The 14,923-nt window shown below is 36.0% G+C and overlaps 1 protein-coding gene across 9 annotated transcripts in view; it reads right to left on the bottom strand.

Moving 5' to 3' along the window:
- The window catches only part of LOC106882524 (leucine zipper putative tumor suppressor 2 homolog), a 193,863-nt gene that overhangs the window by 109,166 nt on the left and 69,774 nt on the right, over window positions 1-14,923 (bottom strand). For 3 of the 9 annotated variants that reach the window (XM_052978559.2, XM_014933237.3, XM_089347425.1), the window contains exon 2: window positions 8,264-8,494. The exons of 1 other annotated variant lie outside the window; for it this stretch is intronic. The gene's annotated coding sequence lies outside the window, so the exon portion shown is untranslated. Of the gene's footprint in view, window positions 1-8,263; window positions 8,495-8,880; window positions 8,928-9,037; window positions 9,133-10,137; window positions 10,844-14,923 lie in introns of those variants that run through there. 5 more of the 9 variants (XM_089347426.1, XM_089347423.1, XM_089347424.1 and 2 more) reach the window with 5 other exon arrangements.

The following is a 14,923-nucleotide window of genomic DNA, read 5'->3' on the forward strand; positions in this document are numbered from 1 at the left end:
AGTGTAACCTATAGATGCATAAGAAATGCAGTAGAATCGTGGGAAGATTATCAGATAAGGTTGCTTTTGTGTGTGGTAGATGTGCAGGAACAGTAAGAACTAAGAGCACGAGGGACTTAAACTTTCTCAAATGCCCAGGAGACTCTTTTGAGGTAGTAGATAGTTTCTGCTATTTAGGTGACCAAATTAGTAACAGTGATGGATGCTCTGAAAGTATTGTTTCTAGAATAAGAATAGAGTGGAGGAAGTTCAGTGAACTACTACCTCTGTTGGTAGCAAAAGGACTCTCCGTCAGAGTGAATAGTCTGCCGTATCCGCCGCCCTTTCTTCTATAGGCATGAAGTCTGAAATTTTAGAGGTAGAGGTTAGTTGATTACATCAACCCCAGTCTCTGACTGGTAATTCTTTTATTGACTCTGAAAGGATGAAAGGCAAAGCCAACTTCAATAGTATTTGAACTCAGAACATAAAGACAGATGAAATGCCATTAAGTATTCTGTCCAGCATGCTCAATAACAACAACAACAACAACAATAGTAACAATAATAATAATAGTAATCCTTTCTACTGAAGGCACAAGGCCTGAAATTTTTTTGGGGGAGGGGACTAGTTGATTACATCAACCCCAGTGTTTCACTGGTACTTAATTTATCGACCCTGAAAGGATGAAAGGCAAAGTCAACCTCAACGGAATTTGAACTCAGAATTCTAGTGATGGGTAAAAAACTGCTAAGCATTTCATCCAGCTTGCTGCCTTAATAATAATCCTTTCTACTGAAGCTTGCTGTCTTAAATAATAATAATAATAATAAACATACAGAACACTGAAAACAACAAAAAAATTATCCTCCCTCTTGCAACAAGGCAAAATATATGTAGCATACACAGAATTCCACATCTACAAAAAAAACATGCTGCACACATTTCAGATGTGCATTTGGTGATGCAGTATAAATTTGTAGGTAGGAAGCAATAATTTGAAACAAATTTTTTTTTCCTATTTATGCAGAAAACTATCTCTCACAGAAGATATGACTGTCACATTGATTGTCCACTGAGCACTATAAATGAAGAAGTCTCAAAATAAAGATAGGTAGTGTTAACAAAGGATAGTTGCGTCTTAGATCATCAAAATCCTTTGAGAATGTTGCCATCCAATGCAATCATAAGATAAAGAAAAGAAGACTTGATAAAAAAAAAAGATAAGTGTCTGTGAATTAAATGATATTGTAATATCTGGAGAGAAAACTAGTTAAAGAACAAGAAAAAAGTTATCAAGATTCTTGCAAACATGTGGTCACTAAGTGATTAAACAAGAATGTAAACTAATATATAGAGCAGAATGACCCTAAAAAATTAGGGGGGAAATACAACAAAAGACAAAAGAAAAAAACAACAAAAAAACTACTTAATTAGAAACAAAATACTAAGAGATCTGAATACAGCAGGAAGTAGTATAAACATAAAAGGCTTTAGGACACAAAATTACTTGTAATTTACTCCTAAATGTAACAAACTCTAGTATTAGATTCTTGAACTGGGGAAGATGATAATGGTTTCTTTTGATGATGATAATGATGGTGATGATAACAATAATTGTTTCTAGCATAGTCACAAGACCTGAAGTCTAAGGGAGGAATTACTTGGTTAAATTGACTCCCAGTACTTGACTTGTTGATTTATCAACCCTTGAAAGGATAGTTGATTACATCAACCTCAGTACTTGACTGGTACTTTATTTCATCAACCCCCGGAGGGATGAAAGAAAACTGACCTCAGCAGCATTTGAACACATAATCTAAAGAGCTATAATTAAATACTTTAAGATATTTTGTTACTCTAATGATTCTGACAATCCACCATTCCAATAATAATAATAATAATAATAATAATAATAATAATAATAATAAAGATTTGTGATTTAGGCAACAGTGCCAGCAATTTTGAAGGTAGGAGTTAGTCAATTACATCAACTCCCTTTATTTGACTGGTGTTTTATTTTATCAACTCTGAAAGGATGGAAGGTATCTGTAATGACACTTTATGTACTGAATTAAAATCCTGCAATATATTTTTGTTTTCACACTCTTATGATTCTGCCAATCCACTGTCTTTAAAAAGGCAAAGTTAATTTTGGCTGGATTTGAACTCAGAACATAAAAAACCGGGTCAAATTTCACAAGGCATTTTGCCCTATGTTCTAATGATTTTTTCAATCTACTTCCTAATAATGAGAATAATAATAAATGCACTCTGAAAAAATTCACTCATGGCTCTTAATATTTTGTATGTTGGAGTAATCTACTCATTCCCTTTCTCTTTTAAACACTTGATATGTTTAATTAACCTTCTATGCACAAGACACATTTAACAACTTACTCAGGTTTCAGTCAATATATTGACAAGCATTGTCAACAAGAAGCTTCAAAGCTAAAACTTTTCAAAGAGAACTTTTTTTAAGATGAAGCATTCTTTTTATTTTCTCTATTGTATTTATGTTTCATATTTATTTTTTTGGTTTCTTTTTGCTTTTTCAGGAAAGAAATTCTAATATCCAGATGGTTCCAAGTATTCGAAGAACAAACATCTTAATGATAGTCATTTAACCCCAACCTGCAAAACAAAACTAGCAGCATGAAACTCCAGCTATTAACATCCCTACACAGTATATATGGGCCTGGTGCAGCCTCCTGGCTTCCCAGACCCCAGTTGAACCATCCAACCCATGCCAGCATGGAAAACGGATGTTAAATGATGATGATGATCATCATCATCATCTTTTAATGTCCATGTTCCATGCTGGCATCCAGCTGTAGAGACCATGCCAAAGCAGGCAATGGAGTCTGGTACAGCTCCTGGACTAGCCAGCTCTTGTTAAACTGTCCAACCCATGCCAGCATGGAAAAACAGAAGTTAAATGATAATGAGGATGATGATTCACACTTGGAGTGTTTAACAAGAAATTTAATATTAATTAGAGCTATGACAATATCAATGTAAAGAAACTAGAATGAAATGGTACAATTTAGAATATACATCATACAAAACATACATATATAATAGCTTAATCCCAGACATAATATTATGTTTTGATGGGTCATGACCAGATTACATCAGCCAGAATTGAAACTCAGTGATTTCTATTGATATTCTTTTATGTAAGTATGTATGTGTGTGTGTGTGTGTGTGTGTGTATAAACCTTATTATTTCTAAATCTCTCAGAGATATTCAGTAACAGTACTTTAAAGTAAAGACTATTTGCCAACATAATGTGGCAGTCCACACACACACACACACAGAAGGTGACTGAAAAGTAATATCCTATTTTAAAATACTTATAAATTATATATTAATTGTAATTTTTTAAACAATTCTTTGTGTTCGCTTTTTGAAGTATAAATAAAACCTCGTACTAAACGCTTTCCTCTCATATCCATTTTTTTGGGGGAAAAATTACAATTAATAAATAATTTCCAAGTATTTTAAAACAGGGAGTTACTTTTCATTAGTGTGTACACATGCATCATCATCATTTTGATGTCCTCTTCTCCATAATTGCATGAGTCAGATGGAATCTACTAGCGTAGATTTCCTACAGCCCAATGTCTTTCCTGCTGCCAACACTTTTCTGTTTCCAAGGAAGGTAACATTTCCCCTTGGCCAGACATGATTTAGCAGAATATTAGAAATGAATGACACAGCTTGCATGACAGTGGCACCCATTTACAACTATTATGCAATGTGAAGACAAGGAGACACAGACATACACACACACACACACACATATATATATATATATATATATATATAGTTCAAGTTTATAGAAATCAAAATACAAAGACAGGTGAAGGGACAACAAGCAGGTGTATTGGGAAGAATGGAAAAGCCTTTGATGTATCAAGCCTATACTTTTCAGTAGAATGGATTGAGAAAAAACGGAGAGAGAAAAAAATGTGTTGGGTTTATTGGTTCATGTATGTATACATACGTACATACACACAATGGTGGGTTTCTTTCAGTTTCCATTAACAAAATCCACTCACAAGGCTTGGGTTGGCTTGGAACTACGGAAGAAGACACTTGTTCAAGGTGCCAGGCATTAGGACTGAAGCCAAAACCATATGATTTGGAAGTAGACTTCATAACCACATAGCCATGCCTGCACCTAAATATGTATACACACACATCTATATGTACATAAATATGTAAACATACTTGTACACACAAACATACACACACATCTGGGACACCATATCTTTGCATAAAATTAACCAAAACAAATGCTATATATATATATATATATATATATATAATATATATAGATGGGCCTAAAATTTGCCTTACTGAGCCTGTTTAAAATCTCTAGAATGCGAACTACAATAGATATAACTTTTATAGAGACAACTGACGCAAAGTACTTTACAGAATTTATACCAACTCATTCAAAAAGAATGAGTATGTTTAACAAGAGTTTAAAAGTTAATTAGTAGTATAACACAAGATGTATGCGAATGTAATAGAAAGAAAGAGAAGAATTTTAAAATGTATCATACATAGCAGATATGTATATATATATACATAAATATGTATGTGTGTATGTGTATAATATGTGTATATATATATACACACACACATATACATGCACACCATCACACATACATATATACAGTTATCATCATCATCATTTAGTGTCTGCTTTCCATGCTGGCATGAGTTAATATGGTTTAACTGGAACTGGTAAGTTGGATAGCTGCACCAAGTTCCAGTCTGATTTGGCATGGTTTCTACAGCTGGATGCCCTTCCTAATGCTATACATACATATATATATAAACACGCTTCTATATATAGACACACACACACATGATGAATGGAGATGATCGAGTTAAATTTTCCATGGTGAACCCTTACTTGCTTCTCTAATTCTCTATGAAAACATCTCTCGTAGTGTTGGAAATGAATGACACTCATTTACAACTATCATGCGACATCAAGACAAAGACAAACATTTATTATATATATATGTATTTATAAGACAGGCTGCTTTCAGTTTCAGTCTAACAAATCCACTCATAAGGCTTTGGTCAGCCTAGGGCTATAGCAGAAGATACTTGCCCAAAGTGTCACACAGTGGGACTGATCCTCAAAACCCATGTGGTTGGGAAGCAAACTTCTAAACACACAACTACACCTATTATACATACACACATACATATATATATACATACACGCACTCATGTACATATATAAATACATATATTTACATATATATAAATATAGATATACACAGATATGCATACATATATGGACACGTACATATGTACAATCACACACACATTGTTAGTAGTTCCTATATCTGAAAAAGAAGCGCATTCTAAAACATTAGAACAGTTATATTTTTTAGGAATGGCCAGTCAGAGAGTGAACATTGGTTTCACACCTATAAAACGCTTAGCCATATAGGTGACATCTTCCTCCAGTTGTAGAGAGGTTATGTACCTATGGCCATTTGAATCCGACAGGTTGCCTATACAGCGAAGTGCATTATAGGTGCGAAACCAATGGTCACTCTATGACCAGCCATAACATTTATCTTCCTAAACATTACTGCTCTAATGCTTTAGAGTGTGATTCTTTTTTGGATATATGAATAACTGTAGAATACCCATACAGATAATTGGTTTTCAGTGGTGAAGGCTTGAGTAGGACCAACCACACTTTTTGGGAAATGTGGATTGCATAAAAGATGACACAAATGTTAGTGCATACATGAATCTATATCTGAAGAATTACAAATGAAAGATGCTCAACATATTTCTACATGTATGTCTTATGAATTTATTATATCTATATTGTTATTATTGTTATCACCAGCATTAATATTTGTATTCATTATATGTATTTCCCATATTGTAATGAAACACATGTGACATGATATTAAAATGACATCACATGTTCCAACCTTTGTTTTAATAGACAAATCCATTCACAAGTGTATTTTGCATATATGTATGTATGCATGCCTACATACATACACATACATATAATCTATGAATACATCAGCATCATTATTGTTATCATTTTAACATATAAGTTTCCATGATTAGATGAAACTCATTGAGGTAGTTTGCTGCACTTGAGAAGACATGTCAAAGTAAGTGAATAGTGTTTGTTGCCAGCGCTGGTGACATGTAAATTGGCATCTGTTCTGGTGACACGTAAAAGGCACCTGTGCCAACGACATGTAAAAGGTACCAGTGCTGGTGACATGTGAAAGGCACATGTGCCAGTGACAGGTGAAAGACATCCAGTACATTCTGTAGAGTGGCTGACTTTAAGAAGGGCATCCAGCTGCAGAAACCAAGCTAAAACCGACAACTGGAGCCTAGTGCAGCTCTCCAGCTTAGCAGTTCTAGTCAAACCGTCTAACCCATGCCAGCATGGAAAACAGACATTAAATGATGATGATGATAATGAAAGACACTCTTTGTCGACAATTACCTGTTTCCAAGCAAGGTGACATTACCCCTTGTCAACACATAACATCAAGGCATGGAAACACAATCACACACACACGATAGGAACTTCTTTCAGTTTCTATCCACCAAATCCATTCCACAAGGTTTTCATCAACCTGAGCCTAAAGTAGAAAACATTTGACTAAGGTGCCACATGATGTGACTCAATCCAACCACCCCATGGTTGGGAAGTGAACTTTTTAAATGTATAGTAATACCTACATATATATATATATATACACACACACACACACACACACAAACACACATATATACGTAAGCTGTTTTCTCCTTTGAAAGACTGGGAGATATATTACCTTATTTGGAAAAAGGTGAGGGTTGGCAACATGAAGCGCATCCAGCCACAGAAAGATGTCTCATCAAATTTCTTCTAACCCATGCAAGCATAAAAAATTGGATGTGAAAATGATATACATACACATATACACACACACACACATTATATGTATACATATATATATACACACATATATGCACATACATATAGTATATATATACATATATATACATTTAATTAGAGGGTATGTTAACCTCGTGAAGGGATGGCTGTCTGTATGTATATACATACACACAGACATATATATATATATATATATATATATATATATATATACACATACAAATATATATGATGATGATGATGATGATATATAGATACACACACATATATATATATATACATGTACACAAACACAGATATACATATACATAAATATATACACATACACACATATGTATATACATGTGTATATTTATGCACATACATACATACATACATGTATGTATAATTATACATGCATACACCACACACACATACACATATATATGTACGTTATACACACATCATTATCATCATTTAACATCCTTCTTCAATGCTGGCATGGGTTGGGGTATACATAACACAGACATACATATATACACGCACACAGTTATATACATGATATATATTCGTATGTATGTGTGTGTATTTGTGTGTAATTTTTTTCTCTATTTCATTTATCCGTTGTTCTCCTGGAGTTTTACTGTCTGGGCCATGGTGACATTTTTTTTTCTTTTTCCTTTATTTCCATTCCCTCTCATTTATTTATTTATTTATTTATTCTGTAAGCCTTTGTTTAATTTGCTTTTTGGATAATGTATTATTTCAAGTGATCAAAATAATACCAAAATAAAACCAACTTAATACCAAAATATGTAAATATATATAGTTTTTGTATAAAGGATATTAAGTTGATATTAATAAGGATAACATTATATAATATAAAAAAATGAATAACTGATGATTTTTTGTCATCAACTTTTTTAATGAATTTTTGAATAATTCACATTATGTTATCAACAGTCCTTATTATCAATGATTGCTCTCATCATCATCATAGACATCACTGCTATCATCATCATCATTCTAACCTTACCTACTATCATTATCATCAGCGCCTTATTGGGTCATTAACCAAAAGAAAACCGGAGCATCTCCTCACTATCTCGCCCTTAATACTGAAGAAATTAAATACTTAGTACAAACTTCTAACTTTCTATTGAAGAATTTGTCTGCGAGACAAAAACATAACGCTTTAGTAGATTTGTGTGTGAGTAAATATAAATGTGTGTGTGTGCATGTGCACCAATATACGTGTGTATTTTTTTCATTCTCTCAGGGAAAAAAATGGAATAAGATACAACGTTAGCATCAAGTTGAAAGAGAATATAAAATAGGTTGCTTACAGAACAAAGCAGGAATCATGTCTTTCGAGTTTGGCACAGTGCGACCGTAATAAGCTGCCAGTGTTGCTGCTGCCGCTGCTGCCGCCAGTGTTGTAGTTAATGTTGCTGCTGCTGCTGCTGTTGTTGCAACAGTCTTTGGGCTTAAAGTTGCATGTTCCCAACCATCACATCTTGCACATGGCACGTTCGCCGCCTTTTCTTCTTCTACAGCAACACACATGCACACACAACCTACAGAGGGATAGATAGATACGGACAGCAAGTTTAGCAATAATAACTCTGATAATAATAATAATAATAAATTAATGATTATTGTTATTAATATTACTTAATTACGCACAAGGCCATGGATGTTTAAAAGGTTAGCAGTATGGGATACTTTAATGTCCGTGTCTTTGTCAAAGAAATTAAAGTCTAATATGAAATAGCGTTAACCGGGAACCGAAACCGAGTTGCAAACACTATTTTGCCGAGAGCATATGCCTCCAATAAATAACAATGTCTGTTAGACAATAAGCCCTTGAGAGGAATAGTGGAATGGGGTGCATCTACAATATTTCTTAACAATCAATAAACAGTTGTCATTTCTTTTAAACGCAAGGCAAGAAGATGTTTACATTTTTATGGTGTTGTGACGTTCCTGTCTTTCCAGAGAGCACATTACCTAAAACGAAAGGAAATGAGATACTGTGGTGCTGATGCTTTCATAAAGAATTTAACGTTAGTGAAATGATTCTAACTGGAAATCATAATCGAATCACAGATTCAACCCACCAGAGGTGATGGTCTCAGACTTTATCGACAATAATTCTGATTTGTATTTAGACACAAAGCCATTTCCTTTGTATATTATTGTATAACATAAACTGTAACAATGAGCCGAGCCGTATTTTTGAAAGAGAGGAAGGGTATACGGTTGATTACAGTATATTATTGGTATTTATGTATTGAAGTATTAAAACAGGTGAACGACCCCAACAGAGATTGAACCCGGAACAACTGGATTCACTGAGAGCCAATGTGAACACTCGACCCGTTAGAATCTCTCTCAAATCACATCTCACGCTCTTATAATAAGACAGGAATCGTTAAATAATGTAATCATATATATATATATATATATATATATATATATATATATATATATATATATATATATAAATATATATATATATATATATATATCCACACACATATATATATATATATATATATATATATATATATATATATATATATATATATATATATATCCACTAAAAAGGTAGGATGGTCATGGCTGGAACGATATTGACAATAGGTCTGCTTAATAATAAGGCTGACTTAGGTTTTAAACATCAACAGCAACAATTGGATTCGGAAGCGTATTTAAATATTTGTTACCCTACTGTCTGCACAACCATCACCATCATCATCAACAACAACGCGAAGGACGGTAGTGATAAATAAATCCTTGTGACTAGGCTGGTATAAGGTGAATTTTGTCAGATAATGGAATCGAATGGGTATATTACTGGTATATATCATATCTCGTGCAGAGATTATGAATGAAAAGTACTAATAATAATGATTTCTTCCATAGACACAAGAACTGGTATTTCTAAAAGAACATAAATGAGATGTTGCGGGGGTCATTCATTTCTCTGAGCATTAGCGGTCAAAATATAACGTGGTTCTAAAGAGGTTGATGTCTTTTTTCCAAAGAACAAGTCAGGCCAAAAGAACAACAAAAAACAAAAAAAGTGTGTGTGTGTCTAAGCAGACATGTGTATATATGTGTGAGCATATATGTATATATGTATGTGTGTGTGAGCATACATATGTATGTGTGTGTGTGCATATATATACATGCATACATAGTGCCAAAATCTTACCAATTTTTTCTTCTTTAATTCCAGTATGATAAAAGAGGAAAACAAAGCAAATATAATATCCTAGGAGAGATGGAAGAAATATTCTCCACGAAAAATAAATAACAGAAAAACACACACGCACGCACACACACACACAAACCAACGTGCCGATGGTTTGCTACAGAATGATGATAGTTAAAAGACTGAAAGTATAGCTTCCCCACAAAAAAAAAAAAAAAAAAAGAAAGGAAGAAAATGTAGACGATGTCGATAACAGCAGCAACAACAAACGGTTGTCTAATATGACCAGGAATACGTGGGTTAGTGTTGTGAAAATACAACACTGAATCAGTCAGTATATTAGTTAAAGTTGTTGTTCATGTTGTTCCTTATGGAATAGATTTCTCATTCATAACGCGAGAGAGAGAGAGTGGGAGACAGTAGAGTGTGTGTGTGAGTGTGTGTTGTATTAGTTATGTTCAGAGAAGTCCAGGCCATATGAACAATGTGTGGTGTATGTTGTGTGTGTGTGTCAATGTTTTAGCATTTGTCTACCTATAAGTGTGAACGTTTACATTGAGAAGGAAAATAAAAACAATAACAAGTCAATAGAATCTTGTGGTTGTGGCAGCAGTTTTAGTGGTGGAGAGGTAAATCTGGAAATTTGGTGGTGGTTGCGCTAAAGGTAAAAGAGTGTTGGGGTTACTGGGGGATGTTAATGTTGTGATAGAGGTGGAGTTTGTGGGTGGGAGGGAGAGGAAATGGTGGTGGTGGTGATAGTTGGAGTAGAGGTTGCGTTAATGGAGTTTCAGGTAACGGCGATGGTGATAGTTGGAGTAGAGGTAATGTAAGGGTGGCGTTAGTGGAGTTTGAGGTAATGGTGGTAATAATAGTTAGAGTAGAGGTAAAGTAGGTGCATTGTTAGTGGTGGTGTTAATGAAGTTTCAGGTAATGGCGATGGTGATAGAGTTGAGGTAAAGTAGGGGTGGCGTTAGTGGAGTTAGTGGTAATCGCGGTGGTGATGGTTGGAGTAGAGGTAACGTAGTGGTGGACTTAATGGGGGTAGAACTAATGATGGTGGTGATAGTTGGAGTAGAGGTAATGTAGGGGTGGCGTTAGTGGAGGTAGAGCTAATGGCGATGATGATAGTTGGAGTAGAGGTAATGTAGGAGTGGCGTTGGTGGAGTTAGGGGTAATGGTGGTGGTGACGTTTAGAGTAGAGGTAATTACAATGGTTGTATCTGGAGTAAAGGTAACATAGGAGTGGCATTAGTGAAGGTAAAGGTAACGATGGTGATGATAGTTGGAGTAAAGGTAATTGCAATGGTTATATTTGGAGTAGAGGTAATTACAATGGTTATATTTGGAGTAGAGGTAAGTGCAATGGTTATATTTGGAATAGAGGTAATTGCAATGGTTATATTTGGATTAGAGGTAATTGCAATGGTTATATTTGGAGTAGAGGTAATTGCAATGGTTATATTTGGAATAGAGGTAACACAGGGGTGGCATTAGTGGAGTTTGAGGTAATGACGGTGGTGATAGATGGAGTAGCAGTAAAGTAGAGGTAGTGTTGGTGGAATTTGGGGTAATGGTGGTGGTAACAGGTAAAGCAGAGGTAATTGCAGTAGTTATATTTGGAGTTGAGGTAATGTAGAGTAACGTTATTGGAAGTAAAGGTAATGGTGATAGCTGGAGTAGAGGAAATGGATTGGTTATACTTGAAGTAGAGGCAATTTAGGAGTGGCATCATCGGTGGAGGTAGAGCTAATGGTGGTGGTGATAGTTGGAGTAGAGGTAAAGAAGAAGTGACATTAGTGGAGGTAGAGGCAGTGTAGTTGTGTTAGTTGTCACTGAGGCAATTTTGTGGCTGTAGCACTAGTAGAGGCAGAGTTGATATAATTTGGGGTTAGAGGAAGTAGAGGTGATATGTTGTGGACATGTTAGAGGAGTGGTGCTGCTTCTGGAGGTAGAGGTAACATGATAACTGTTAGTTTAAGTAATGTAGAAGTGGTGATATTAGTGGAAGAAGAGGTTATGTTGTTGTAGTGGTGTTAAAAGAAATAAATGTGATTTTGACAGCAATGGAGGAGATGAAGGTGAGCAATGTGATGATGGTGAATTTAATGGAGGCCAAGAGGTAATTTTGTGATGATGGTAGTATGGATGTAGAGTCATGAAATTGTGACATTTGTTGGGTGTTGGTGAAAGTAATGTGATAGCAGGAATGATAGTAAAGGAGAGGTAATGTGATGGTGTCTGTGGAAATAGAGGTAATGAAATGTTGGTTGGTTGGTTCAGTGGCAGTTGAAGGTAAACATTGGGCTGGTGCTGAGGTAAGGGAATGAAAATAATGTGATGTGGGTGGGTTAATGGAATTGGAGGTCATGGGCTACTGGTGATGGAATTTGTGGAAATGGAGATATAATATAGAGGAAGAGGTAACGTGGAAAATGGATGCTATGTGGTAGTATTAATGGAGAGGCAGTAATGTGATGATATTAGTTGAAATTTGGGTAATAGAAGTAGAGGTAATGTGGTAGTAAGATCAGAGGTAAAGGTAATATGGTGAAGGTAAAGTGATGGGTAGAGTTTGAGTTTAGGCAGTGGTGGTGTTGGTGGATGTAGAGACAATGTGGTTTTAATGTGGGTGGTGGTGGAGTTGGAGTTGGAGTTGGAGTCAATATGGTGGTGGTGTTGGTGGAGGTAGCGGTAATGTGGTGGTGATGGAGGTGGAGGTAATGTGTGAGTTGAGGTAATATGGTGGTGGTGTTGGTGAAGATAATGTGGAAATGGTGTTAATGGAAGTAAAGGTAATGTGGTGGTGTTGGTAGAGTTGGAGGTAATGCAGTGATGGTGTTGGTGGAGGTAAAGGCAATGTAGTGGGGGTATTGGTAGAGGTGGAAGTAATTTGGTGGTGGTATTGGTGGAGGTAATGTGTTGGTGTTGTTGCCTAATGTGGAGGTAATGCATTGGTGGTGTTGGTGGGGGAATGTGGTGGTAGTGTGGGTGGAGGTAATGTATTGGTGGTGGTGTGGATGGAGGTGGAGTTAATGCAGTGGTGGTGTTGGTGGAGGCAATATGGTGGGGATATTGGTGGAGGAGGTGGTAATATGTTGGTGGTATTGGTGGAGGTAATGTGTTGGTGTTACTGCTGGAGGTAGAGATAACTTATTGGTAGTGTTGCTGGAGGTAATGTAGTGGGGGTGGATGGAGACAATGTGGTGATGGTGTTAGGTTAAATAACGTGCTTGTGGTATCTGTTGAGATAACGTAGTGGTGTAAGTTGAGGTTGAGGTGATGGTGGTGATTGGTATGAGTAGTGGTGGGGATAAAGTAGTGGTATTAGCCATGGTAGAGGTAAAGAAATGGTGGTAGAGACAGTGTTAGTGGTGGTGGTGATGGTAATGGAAGTGTTAGTGGTGGCAGATGTGTTAATGTGGTGGTAGTATTTGCGTTAGGAAATAGTATTGGTAGTTGAGGCACAGGTGATGTGGTGGCGGTGATGTTGACGATAGCAGTGGTGGTGGTGGTGGTGAAGGTAATTGTTGATGATGTTAATTATCGCAGAAGTAATAATGGTTTCATTGGGAAGTAAAGGTGATGTGAGCACATGATGTTAATGGTACTGGAGCTAGCAGAGATGGTGTTGATGATACAAATGACATTGATGATGATGATGGTGGTGGTGGTGGTGGTGGCGATGACTATGAAGGTAGTGTGCTAGTGGTGGCATTGGTGATGTTGATGCGATAACAGTACAGACAGCTGTGGTGGTGGTGGTGGTGGTGGTGAAGGCGATGACGGCAGCTGTTGGGGGAAGGAGTTTTATGGGAGGGTCGAGGCGGGGCTGGAAGGCGGTGGGTAGTGGTAGCGATGTTGAAAAGAGAGGAAAGGGATCAACAGACAAATACTTCTGAAACAGTATATATATATATATATATATATATATATATACTACAAAGTTCTGGTAGTCTGTCTAGGGGAGAGAGAGAGAGATAGAAAGGGGGAATGGAATAGTAAGTGTGCCTATACAGGGAGCGGGGTTATCTTGTTTGAAAGACTTAGTCTAATTAGATCTCCACCCTTCCAACCCATCTTCACCTCCTTGATTTTTCTTTCTTTTCACCTATATATATATATATATATATATATATACACACACACAAACGCACACGTTATTGTGTGCGTGTGTGTGTGTGTGTGTGTGTACTGTTCTTATTGTTGCTTGTACTAGTATCATTATTATCATTATTATTATTATTATTATTATTATTATTAGTAGTAGTAGTAGTACAGTGAAGGATGATAGTGATGATGGTATTGATAATAATTGATGATGATATATGTATATATGATGATGATATAACGAGGCCAAGGAAAAAAAAAGAGTATTAATGACGAAAATGGTTATGTCGTTAATAAGGATGCTGCTGCTGCTGCTGTTGATGATGATGATGATGATGATGATGATGATAGGGGTATTGTTAATAATGCCATTGTTGATGTTTATAGTCTTAAGTTAACCCTGATCGAGCAGAAAGAACTCTGTTGAGAAGCTTTCCAGGCGTGACCAGCCCTCCGTTTTCCTCATGTGCAGGAAATTTAGCACTACATTATTTGATGTCTTTTTTTCTAAGACAGGAGGAGTAGGGGGGGTGTTTCAAGTGAGAGTTAGCTGCTCTTTCTAGCAGGTCGTTCCATTTGCTAAAAATAGCGCCTTCAATGGCTCGTCAATAATGATGACGACGATGATGATGATGGTAGGTTCTAAGGCAAAGACAAGAGTAGTAGTAGTAGTAGTAGT

Source organism: Octopus bimaculoides, chromosome 2 (genome assembly GCF_046866305.1).
Source record: "Octopus bimaculoides isolate indiv1 chromosome 2, ASM4686630v1, whole genome shotgun sequence".
Classification (NCBI taxonomy): domain Eukaryota; kingdom Metazoa; phylum Mollusca; class Cephalopoda; order Octopoda; family Octopodidae; genus Octopus; species Octopus bimaculoides.